This window comes from Haematobia irritans, chromosome 5 (assembly GCF_050003625.1).
Source record: "Haematobia irritans isolate KBUSLIRL chromosome 5, ASM5000362v1, whole genome shotgun sequence".
Taxonomy (NCBI): domain Eukaryota; kingdom Metazoa; phylum Arthropoda; class Insecta; order Diptera; family Muscidae; genus Haematobia; species Haematobia irritans.
Genome location: NC_134401.1, coordinates 89274717 through 89287577, shown reverse-complemented (window position 1 = coordinate 89287577; position 12861 = coordinate 89274717). Strand labels below are relative to the sequence as shown.

The 12861-nt window shown below is 33.2% G+C and overlaps 1 protein-coding gene across 1 annotated transcript in view; it reads right to left on the bottom strand.

Moving 5' to 3' along the window:
• LOC142238121 (uncharacterized) overlaps positions 1-12861 on the bottom strand; it is a 464847-nt gene that overhangs the window by 209685 nt on the left and 242301 nt on the right. Inside the window, exon 2 of the mRNA XM_075309671.1 lies at positions 3297-3349. The gene's annotated coding sequence lies outside the window, so the exon portion shown is untranslated. The remainder of the gene's footprint in view (positions 1-3296; positions 3350-12861) is intronic.

Below are 12861 nucleotides of genomic sequence, written 5' to 3'. Positions count from 1 at the left end.
CTCGAACTGGACAGAATTTGATAGACTTCTACAAAATCTATAGACTCAAAATTTAAGTCGGCTAATGCACTAGGGTGGAACACAATGTTTGTAAAAAAATATGGGAAACATTTAAATCTGAAGCAATTTTAAGGAAACTTCGACCTAGACTTTGATTACAAAAATGTGTTCACGGACAGACGGACAGGGCTATATCGACTCAGGAGCCCACCATGAGCATTTTTGCCAAAGACACCATGTGTCTATCTCTTCTCCTTCTGGGTGTTGCAAACATATGCACTAACTTATAGTACCCTGTTCCACAGTGTGGCGCAGGGTATAAAAATATCGATTAAATACGTATATAATTCAGTTTGACAAAATTTTCTATAGAAATAAAATTTTGACAAAATTTTGTATAGAAATAAAATTTTGACAAAATTTTCTATAGAAATAAAATTTTAACAAAATTTTTTTTTTCGAAAAAAAAAAATTTGACAAAATTTTCAATAGAAATAAAATTTTGACAAAATTTTCTACAGAAATGAAATTTTGACAAAATTTTCTATAAAAATGAAATTTAAAAAAAATTTTCTATAGAAATAAAATTTTAACAAAATTTTCTATAGAAATAAAATTTTGACAAAATATTCTATAGAAATAAAATTTTGGTAGATTATTTTTGGATCGAGTGGCAACGATGATTATGAACCGATGTGGACCAATTTTTGTGTGATTGGGGATCGGCTATATATAACTATAGTCCGATATGGACCAATTTTGGTTAGCGGCTATATATTAATACCACGTTCCAAATTTGAACCGGATCGGATGAATTTTGCTCCTCCAAGAGGCTCCGGAGGTTAAATCTGGAGAACGGTTTATATGGGGGATATACACGGATGAAAAAGACTGTTTTTCATATGTTTGGCTATAAAGTGCAAGCATATAATGTTCATAAACTAGCATAACATGTTTGGGACATATATGTTAATATGTTAGAACATATTATGTTTGGGACATAAAATGTTTGTAAATATAATATGCTTGGATGCAAACATATATTAATTTAGAAATAGCCTATAAACATATATGTGTTTAGTAGCTTGGAGCGCTATTTAACAGGGAGCGATATTGAATTAAGTTGGTGGTTGTTGCTTGTTATTACAAAATTAACATTTTATTTTTCCTTGGGCAATTGATCAGCTACTTCTTTGATCCTTACAAACTGTGTGGTCCGCTGTTCGAATCCCCGTCCGGCAAAAGGTAAAATTAAAATAAAAAAAATCATACAATTGAATAATTTCTTCTACAATGTTTGTATTACAGAAAAAGGTGCTAAGAACTAAAAAATCTCGTGGAAGTGAGAAAGATGTGGGGGAATATACAATTGGGCAGAAACAAAATTTTGAGCATTCAGGTCGAAAACCTATGTTGTTAGCACCTATATTACCTGTTTTTTTCATAATTCATTATGATTGTAAATATATAAATAAATAAATAAAATTTTGAGCACAATATTGTTTGGGAGAATTTTTTTTGAGCATATAATATTTTTGGGTGCAAAATGCTTCCAAACATATTATATGTTCACATAATAACATATTGTTTTTTGGAAGACAAAATTTTTGATTTTGGATGCAAAAATACAAAATGTTTGGAACTTAGACTACCCAAACATATATTGTTTAGACCAATATGCTTTCAAATATATTATATATTGGAAGAGATCAAACATATAAATGTTTGGGCAATACCCAAAAATATATATGCTTGAAGCAAAATATGTTTGGGAGTATATGTTACAGAAGCGATTTTTTGTGAGCGTGTATATAATTATGGACCGATATGGACCAATTCTGGTACGGTTCTTAGAGACCATATACTAACACCATGTTCCAAATTTCAACCGGATCGGATGAAATTTGCTTCTCTTAAAAGCTCCGCAAGCCAAATCTGGATTTATATGGGGGCTATATATAATTATGAACCGATGTGGACCAATTTTTGCATGGTTATTAGAGGGCTTATACAAACATCATGTTCCACAAGAGGCTCCGCAAGCTAAATCTGAGGGTCCGTTTATATGGGGGCTATACGTAAAAATGGACCGATATAGCCCATTTGCAATAGCATCCGACCTAAATCAATCACAACTACTTGTGCCAAGTTTCAAGTCGATAGCTTGTTTCGTTCGGAAGTTAGTGATATTTCAACAGACGGACGGACGGACATGCTCAGATGGACTCGGAATTTCACCACGACCCAGAATATACATACTTCATGGGGTCTTAGAGCAATATTTCGATGTGTTACAAACGGTATGATAAAGTTAATATACCCCCATCCTATGGTGGTGGGTATAAAAAAGGATATTCCAATTCTCACAGAAAGAAATTCTATAAATTCCTTTATTTCCAATGCGTTCTGCATTCAAATTGTACCTTTCTTTATTAGGGAATACAATCGTTTAGAAATTCTGAACAGTAACACTGTGTGTATAAATCCACTGTTCACCCTTTTGAGGGCTTACAAATTATTCAGCATTTTCAATTAAAAGCTGGCAAATCATTTCAATTTACGAGTAAATAAAATCCTCAATGTAAAATAATTATATTTCATACAAAATGTATCCTTTCACACTTCATTTGTGAAGGAATATAAAGACGGCTAACAATCATGCATGCACACTCCAATGAGTTATGTAATGTCCCAATTTTTATTTAGGTCCTGAAATTTTAATGTAAATCAAACGAAACAAAAAATCAAACAGCATTTACTATAGATTGTACTCGTAGATGAAAATCACAATGCAAGCATTTTAATGACTTTATTCTCGCGGAATAAATTAAGAAAAAAATGGAATGAATTCTGCTTTATTTCTTTATTGTTCTAAATACGAGGGAATAAAAAGCTTTCATTTCATGCCACTGATCAATGGCGACGTATTATAGGAATTTTTTGTTTTATGGTGAATATCAAAATGTTTGATATTCATTAATTTGTGTTAATTGACAGTTTGTCAGTTGTCCTTTTTTATTGAATTTCATTTTACCCTATTTGATTTTAATATTTTTTTCGTTTTGAAAGACCCTTTAGGCACTGTAGATGGTGAGATGTAGATGGATCGCTTGAGACTCTCGAGATGACTTTAGTGGGGCTTTTACCAGGATATTCAATATACAAGCTTGTTTGCTATGACTTGGGTATTTTCAGATGTGACATTATCTCCGATATGACATGACTAATGAAATACACGGAATATCCCTCATGTCAATAATTCCATCATTTCTATCAATGGATAATTACTAACTTACCGTAATTAATGTAAAATCTCTTCAAGAGATGTAGTCCTAGGAATGACGTTAATCTGCAAATAAAAATGAAAAATGGAATTTATTAAATATTACCCAGCAGAAAAGAAAAACAAGTGAGTTATATACTAAAGTCGGACGGGGCCGGCTTGTCATACCCTAAACCATCACTACTCGTACTGAATTAGTGAACATAAGCATTTTGGGAAATTACACTGAAAAAAAGCATGCCCGTTTCCAAAGATTTTGACTTTACACTAATGATGTTCCTATTGATTCCGAGCCAAAGAAGCGGACAATTGAAGTAAGGAAACTTCTAAGATACAATTCACTTTTAAATTAGAGTTTAGCGTACTTGGTTCTCGAAAAAAAAAAATATTTTATTTGTTTTTTTTTAGCTTTTTTCAAAGTCCAATAAAAACTTGTTAAAGACAACTTAAGTTTCCGAATTCAGACTCGACTACAAGTGCAAAAAAAAAAATGTAGGGAAAGTCTAAAGTCCTGATATCTGCTAAAGGGTGATTCTTTTGAGGTTAGGATTTTCATGCATTAGTATTTGACAGATCACGTGGGATTTCAGACATGGTGTCAAAGAGAAAGATGCTCAGTATGCTTTGACATTTCATCATGAATAGACTTACTAACGAGCCACAACGTCGAATTTTCAGTGAATGGGCCCTAGAAAAGTTGGCAGAAAATCCGCTTTTTTATCGACAAATTTTGTTCAGCGATGAGGCTCATTTCTGGTTGAATGGCTACGTAAATAAGCAAAATTGCCGCATTTGGAGTGAAGAGCAACCAGAAGCCGTTCAAGAACTGCCCATGCATCCCGAAAAATGCACTGTTTGGTGTGGTTTGTACGCTGGTGGAATCATTGGACCGTATTTTTTCAAAGATGCTGTTGGACGCAACGTTACGGTGAATGGCGATCGCTATCGTTCGATGCTAACAAACTTTTTGTTGCCAAAAATGGAAGAACTGAACTTGGTTGACATGTGGTTTCAACAAGATGGCGCTACATGCCACACAGCTCGCGATTCTATGGCCATTTTGAGGGAAAACTTCGGAGAACAATTCATCTCAAGAAATGGACCGGTAAGTTGGCCACCAAGATCATGCGATTTGACGCCTTTAGACTATTTTTTGTGGGGCTACGTCAAGTCTAAAGTCTACAGAAATAAGCCAGCAACTATTCCAGCTTTGACAACAACATTTCCGAAGAAATTCGGGCTATTTCGGCCGAAATGCTCGAAAAAGTTGCCCAAAATTGGACTTTCCGAATGGACCACCTAAGACGCAGCCGCGGTCAACATTTAAATGAAATTATCTTCAAAAAGTTAATGTCATGGATCAATCTAACGTTTCAAATAAAGAACCGATGAGATTTTGCAAATTTTATGCGTTTTTTTTAAAAAAAAAGTTATCAAGCTCTTAACAAATCACCCTTTATAACGGGTCACTGCCTGATAGGCGATTTTGCAAAAACTATTGGTGCGAAGTACAATGACTATTCTATGAGCTGTCATGATGCGGAGGAAAAGGAATCCATAAAACACCTCCTGTGTGAGTGTCCTGCATTTTGTATAAGGCGTAAGCAAATCTTAGGGGCATATAGCTTCAGATTACTGGCGGACCAGGAAAACGTTAACTTAAGCAGCCTACTAATGTTTTTGGAACAATCTGGTTGGTTCAACAGAAGAAAATAATCGAGAAGGTTCAACGGTTAAAAATAGAAGTGCCCATATGTAATAGGAACTTTTAGTTAATAAGGTATCACAATGGACTGAATAGTCTAAGTGAGCCTGAATCTTAATCGGGCTGCCACTTTAACCTAACCTAGTAAAAAATATGGGAAGCATTTAAATCTGAAGCAATTTTAAGGAAACTTCGCAAAAGTTTATTTATGATTTATCGCTCGATATATATGTATTAGAAGCAGCGTTGCCAATTTAGCTTTTTTCCCGCTAGATTTGGCTTTTTTTGAAGACGTTTAGCGGGGAAAAAAATGCATTTAGCATTTAGCTTTTTTCTGGCTTTTTTTCATGACCCTTTTAGCTATTTTTGGCTTTTTATACCCTCCATCATAGGATGGGGGTATATTAACTTTGTCATTCCGTTTGTAACACATCGAAATATTGCTCTAAGACCCCATAAAGTATATATATTCTGGGTCGTGGTGAAATTCTGAGTCGATCTAAGCATGTCCGTCCGTCCGTCCGTCTGTTGAAATCACGCTAACTTCCGAACGAAACAAGCTATCGACTTGAAACTTGGTACAAGTAGTTGTTATGGATGTAGGTCGGAAGGTATTGAAAATGGGCCATATCGGTCCACTTTTACGTATAGCCCCCATATAAAGGGACCCTCAGATTTGGCTTGTGGAGCCTCTAACAGAAGCATATTTCATCCGATCCGGCTGAAATTTGGTACATGGTGTTGGTATATGGTATTTAACAACCATGCAAAAATTGGTCCACATCGGTCCATAATTATATATAGCCCCCATATAAACCGATCCCCAGATTTGGCTTGCGGAGCCTCAAAGAGAAGAAAATTTCATCCGATCCGGCTGAAATTTGGTACATGATGTTGGTATATGGTCTCTAACAACCATGCAAACATTGGTCCACATCGGTTCATAATTATATATAGCCCCCATATAAACCGATCCCCAGATTTGGCTTGCGAAGTCTCCAAGAGAAGCAAATTTCATCCGATCCGGCTGAAATTTGGTACATGGTGTTGGTATATGGTCCCTAACAACCATGCAAAAATTGGTCCACATCGGTCCATAATTATATATAGCCCCCATATAAACCGATCCCCAGATTTGGCTTGCGGAGCCTCTAAGAGAAGCAAATTTCATCCGATCCAGCTGAAATTTGGTACATGATGTTGGTATATGGTCTCTAACAGTCATGCAAAAATTGGTCCACATCGGTCCATAATTATATATAGCCCCCATATAAACCGCTCCCCAGATTTGGCTTGCGAAGTCTCCAAGAGAAGCAAATTTCATCCAAGCCGGTTGTAATTTGGAACATGGTGTTAGTATATGATCTTTAACAACCGTGCCAGAATTGGTCCATATCGGTCCATAATTATATATAGCCCCCATATAAAACGTTCTCCAGATTTGACCTCCGGAGCCTCTTGAAGGAGCAAAATTCATCCGATCCGGTTCAAATTAGGAACGTGGTGTTAGTATGTGGTCACTAACAACCATATCAAAATTGGTCCAATCACACAAAAATTGGTCCATATCGGTTCATAATCATGGTTGCCATTAGAGCCAAAAATAATCTACCAACATTTTATTTCTATAGAAAATTTTGTCAAAATGTCATTTCTATAGAAAATTTTGTCAACATTTTATTTCTATAGAAAATTTTGTTCAAATTTTATTCGGTTCATAATCATGGTTGCCACTCGAGCCACAAATAATCTACCAAGATTTTATTTCTATAGAAAATTTTGTCAAAAGTTTATTTCTATAGAAAATTTTGTTAAAATTTTATTTCTGTAGAAATTTTTGTCAAAATTTTCTTTCTATAGAATATTTTGTCAAAATTTTTATTTCTATAGAAAATTTTGTGAAAATTTTATTTCTATAGATAATTTTGTTAAAATTTTATTTCTGTAGAAAATTTTGTCAAAATTTTATGTCTACTTTGTAAAACTGAATTATATACGTATTGGATCGATCTTTTTTGATTTAATATATACCACGTATGGACTTACATACAATTTAGAAGATGGTGTTAGGAGGTTTTCAGATACCTTGCCTTCGGCAAACGTTACCGCAACTTAAGTAATTCGATTGTGGATGGCAGTGTTTAGAAGAAGTTTCTACGCAATCCATGATGGAGGGTACATAAGCTTCGGCCTGGCCGAACTTACGGCCGTATATACTTGTTTTATTTTCGTTTCTATTGAAATATGGATAAAACGGCGTTTTTATCTAAGCCTTGCTGCAAGAATAAGGGTTTCCACATATTTCAAAGCTCAGTTGAAACATTAATAATGATTCCAGCCACTATGCGGGAATTTTTGTGGCAAATACACCTTGTTGTAAAGTTTTTTCATCATATTCATAAAAGTTATCATTTGACTCGTTTATCTTTTTTATGTTATTATAATATTCTAAAGTTATTACGATATTACTGAATTAAAATAGTAGATGTGAATTGCTTTGTGCACTGAAAAAATATTGTCGTGAGGCCAAAGATTTCATCTCCTTAAAATACGAATGCGAATTTTGGTTATAATAGCATTTGTGAATTTCTCATATAAAAACTGTTTTCCTTGTCCAAAAGACGATAAAGTCGTTTTGTCCTTCTTCTTTTCAAGAAAGAAGGAAGAATTAATGAAATAGTCTTTAAATGTGAGGAGTTTTTACTTCTTGACCACAAACCAAAATAGCGTTCAAAAATAGAAGATGTTTTTCAACACTTTATTTTAAAAACGTATACATACAATAATTTCTACTTGAAGTCGAGTCTGAATTTGGAAATTTAAGTTGGCGTTAGCACGTTTTTAAAGCACTTTGAAAGGACATGAAGAAAAGGAAAATGTTTTTACTGGGAAATGTAAACTGTAGGTATTTTCTACAATTTAAATAAAAGTAATGTATTTCGAATTTCTCACAATTTCAAAACCAAACTAAAATTTTATTTAAAAAAAAAAGTGACAAAGCATTTTTTACCAATATTAAATAATCCAAAGATTATTTAATATTTTAGAATAACAAGTAAATAAAATAAAGGTGTTGGGAAGGTAGCTCCCACAAAACGAAGGACTTCCAATAAAAAATTTGTGATAGTAATCAAAATGTATCGAATACGCAAACAGAGCAAATATGCGTTAGATATTGTTACAGTCTCACAGAAATGGAATTAAAATGAATTAAAATGAAAATAATATGCATTTTAAGTGAAATAAAGCCTTTAAGTTTGTTAAATTTCAATCAAAAATGTTACTTTTTATACAAAAAAATTTAGCTTTTTTTTCTAGCTATTTTTTAGCATTCTTAGCTTTTTTTAGCTATTTTTTTTTTGGGCAAATCTAGCGGTTTTTGGCGAAACAATTCTGGCAACGCTGATTAGAAGTTTAGGAAAATTAGAGTCATTTTGACAACTTTTCAACTAAGCAGTGGCGATTTAACAAGGAAAATGTTGGTATTTTGACAATTTTTGTCGAAATCAGAAAAACATACATATGGGAACTATACCTAAATCTGAACCGATTTCAACCAAATTTGGCACGCATAGTTACAATGCTAATTCTACTCCCTATGCAAAATTTCAACTAAATCGGAGCAAAAAATTGGCTTCTGTGGGCAAATGAGTGTAAATCGGGCGAAAGCTATATATGGGAGCTATATCTAAATCTGAACCGATTTGGCTGATATTTTGCAAGTTTTTCGAGACTCATAAAATATTCGGATGTACGGAATTTGAGGAATATCGGATGATATACACGCCAATTATCGGTGAAAAATATATAAGGCAGCTATATCTAAATCTGAACCGAACCAATATCAATAGGGATCGTCTTTGAGCCGAAACAGGACCCTATACCAAATTTTGGGACAATCGGACTAAAACTGCGAGCTGTACTTTGCACACAAAAATACATCAACAGACAGACAGACGGACATCGCTAAATCAACTCAGAATTTAATTCTAAGCCGATCCGTATACTAAAAGGTTGGTCTATGATTACTCCTTCTTGGCGTTACATACAAATGCATATACTTATTTTACCCTGTACCACAGTAGTGGTGAGGGGTATAATTATTTGAAAACTGTCGGTGTTCTTTTTATCTGTTCATTAATCAGAATGTTATTATAATAAAAACAAGTATATACGGCCGTAAGTTCGGCCAGGCCGAATCTTATTTACCCTCCACCATGGATTGCGTAGAAACTTCTACGAAAGACCGTCATCCACAATCGAATTAATTGGGTTATGGTATCTTAAAACTTCTTAACATCGTTTTCTAAATTGTGAGTTAGTCCATACGTGGTAGAGAGCCAGAATTGAAATATGGGGGTCGCTTATATGAGGGCTATATACAATTATGAACTTGATATGGACCAATTTTTGTGTGATTGGGGATCGATTTATCTGAGGGCAATATATAACTATAGACCGATATGAACCTAGTTAGGCATGTTTGTTAACGGCCATATACTAGCACAATGTACCAAATTTCAACTGACTCGGATGAAATTTGCTCCTCCAAGTGGCTCCAAAACCAAATCTCGGGATCGTTTTATATGGGGGCTATATATGATTATGAACTGATATGGACCACTTTTGGCATGGTTGTTAAATATCACGTACTATCCCCACGTACCAAATTTCAACCAGATCGGATGAATTTTGCTTCTTCAAAAGGCACCGGAGGTCAAATCTGGGGATCGGTTTATATGGATGCTACATATAATTATGGACTGATATGAACCAATTCCTGCATGGTTGTTGGATACCATATACCAACATCACGTACCAAAATTCAACCGAATCGGTTGAATTTTGCACTTCCAAGGGGCTCCGGAGGTCAAATCTGGGGATCGGTTTATATGGGGGCTATATAACATATAATTATGGACCGATTTCGACCAATTTTTGCATTTTGAATCGGTTGAATTTTGCACTTCCCAGGGGCTCCGGAGGTAAAATCTGGGGATCGGTTTATATGGGGGCTATATAACATATAATTATGGACCGATTTCGACCAATTTTTGCATTGGTGTTTGAGGCCATATATTAACACCACGTACCAAATTTCAACTGACTCAGATGAATTTTGGTCTTCCAAGAGGTCAAATCTGGTGATCGGTTTATATGGGGGCTATATATAATTATTGACCAATTTTTGCATGGTTGTTAGGGAGTCCCTAATAGGGACCATATACCAACACCATGTACCAAATTTCAAACGGATTTGATGAAACTTTCTTCTCTTTGAGGCTCCGCAAGCCAAATCTGGTGATCGGTTTACATGGGGGGCTATATATAATTATGGATCGATGTGGACCAATTTTTGCATGGTTGTTTGAGACCATATACTAAAACCATGTACCAAATTTCATCCGGATAGAATGAAATTTGCTTCTCTTAGAGTTTATATGGGGGCTATATATAATTATAGACCGATGTGGATCAATTTGTGCATGGTTGTTAGAGACTATATACCAACACCATGTACCAAATTTCAGCCAAATCGGATGAAATAAGCTTCTCTTAGAGGCTCCGCAAGCCAAATATGGGGGTCAGTTTATATGGGGGCTATACGTAAAAGTAGACCGATATGTCCCATTTGCAATACCGTCATCAATAACAACTACTTGTGCCAAATTTCAAGTCGAAAGTTAGCGTGATTTCAACAGACGGACGGACGGGCGGACGGACATGCTTAGATCGACTCAGAATTTCACCACGACCCAGAATATATATACTTTATGGGGTCTTAGAACAATATTTCGATTTGTTACAAACGGAATGACAAAGTTAATATAACCCCCATCCTACGGTGGAGGGTATAATAAATTGATTACTATGTGAAAATTGTATTAATTTTTTCCAAAAAAAAAAAATCCGACTAAACCAGAAGATTTTTTAAAAGGGACGTGGCACCGCCCTTTTCCACCTTGGATGTAATTCATACTGTACGATCAACATATATACCAAATCTCATATTCATACCTCTGATAGTTCATGAGATATATCCGTTCCAAGTTTGAATGGGCGGTGCTACGCCCAATCATATCCAAGTATAGTCAAGGACTATTACCAGATTAACAGTACAACATTGGGAAAGTTTCATGACAATCGGTCCATTACTGTGGCCGCTAGAGCTATGTTTAATAGTGGGAGTGGCACCGCCCACGCTTCCAAAAGATGTGTAGCCTATGTCACTCAGTGATAACGTAGCATTGTAATAGTGAAAGAATTTTTCAAATCGGATAAGTAGTTTAATTAAACTCCATTTTTTGCGATTTTACCGCTCTGTGCGTCACCTCAGTTGGTAGAATTCTTCCAAAAATGATAGATTTTTCACTGTTTGGTAGTTTAATAGAATTCTTGACAAACTTGATATAGAAATACAATTTGACACAATTTTCTTAGAAAAAATTTTTTGACAAAATCTTCTATAGAAATAAAATTTTGACAAATTTTCTATAGAAATAAAATGTTGACAAAATTTTCTATAGAAATAACATTTTGACAAAATTTTCCATAAAAACAATGCTGACAAAATTTTCTGTAGAAATAAAATTTTGACAAAATTACTTATAGAAATAACATTTTGACAATATTTTCTATAGAAATAAAATTTTGACAAAATATTCTATCGAAATAAAATTTTGACATAATTTTCTCTAGAAATAAATTAAAACTATCTATTGAAATAAAATTTTGGCATAATTTTCTATAGAAATAAAATTTTGACAAATATAATATCTATGAAAATAAAATTTTGACAAAATTTTCTATAGAAAACAAAATGTTGACAAAATTTTCTATAGAAGTAAATGTTAACAAAATATTCTATCGAAAAAAAATGTTGACATAATTGTCTATAGATATAAAATGTTGATAAAATTTTCTATAGAAGCAAAATGTTGACAAAATATTGTATCGAATTAAAATTTTGACATAATTTTCTCTAGAAATAAATTAAAATTATCTATTGAAATAAAATTTTGGCAAAATTTTCTATAGAAATAAAATTTTGACAAAATATTCTATGAAAATAAAATTTTGACAAAATTTTCTATAGAAATAAAATTTTGTCAAAATTTTCGATAGAAATAAAATTTTGTCAAAATATTCTATCGAAATAAAATTTTGACAAAATTTTCTATAGAAATAAAATGTTGACAAAATATTCTATCGAAATAAAATTTTGACATAATTTTCTATAGATATACAATTTTGATAAAATTTTCTATAGAAGCAAAATGTTGACAAAATATTCTATCGAAACAAAATTTTGATAATTTTCTATAGAAATAAATTATTAACAAAATTTTCTATTGAAATAAAATTTTGACAAAATATTCTATCGAAATAAAATTTTGACATAATTTTCTATAGAAAATAAAATTTTGACAAAATATTCTATAGAAACAAAATTTTGACAAAATTTTCCATAGAAATAAAACTATAAATAACAATAAAAATATTTTTTTTTTTTGATTTTTAGTCTTTTGGTAAAATTTTCTCCAATTTTTGGTGGCAACTGTGGTTCAGACCCGGAAGGGCTTAGCTCATTTCATAGCATACATTTAGGGCTTTCAAAGAGATTGTAATCGTATGCTGCATATATTTGAGACATATATGTCAGGACATGTTTGTTTTTTGTTTTTTATGTTCAATATATACCTGTATATATTTCAATGTAATGAAGGATTGTAGAAATCCCTATTACGTATCACTCACAAAGACAGAAGGAACAAAAAAAATGGAAGTATAAAAAACTCATACATTTTCATATCTAGTGGTTTTACAACAAAAAATGTAGCTTTGACACATATCAAAAAAGACCTATGGTGGA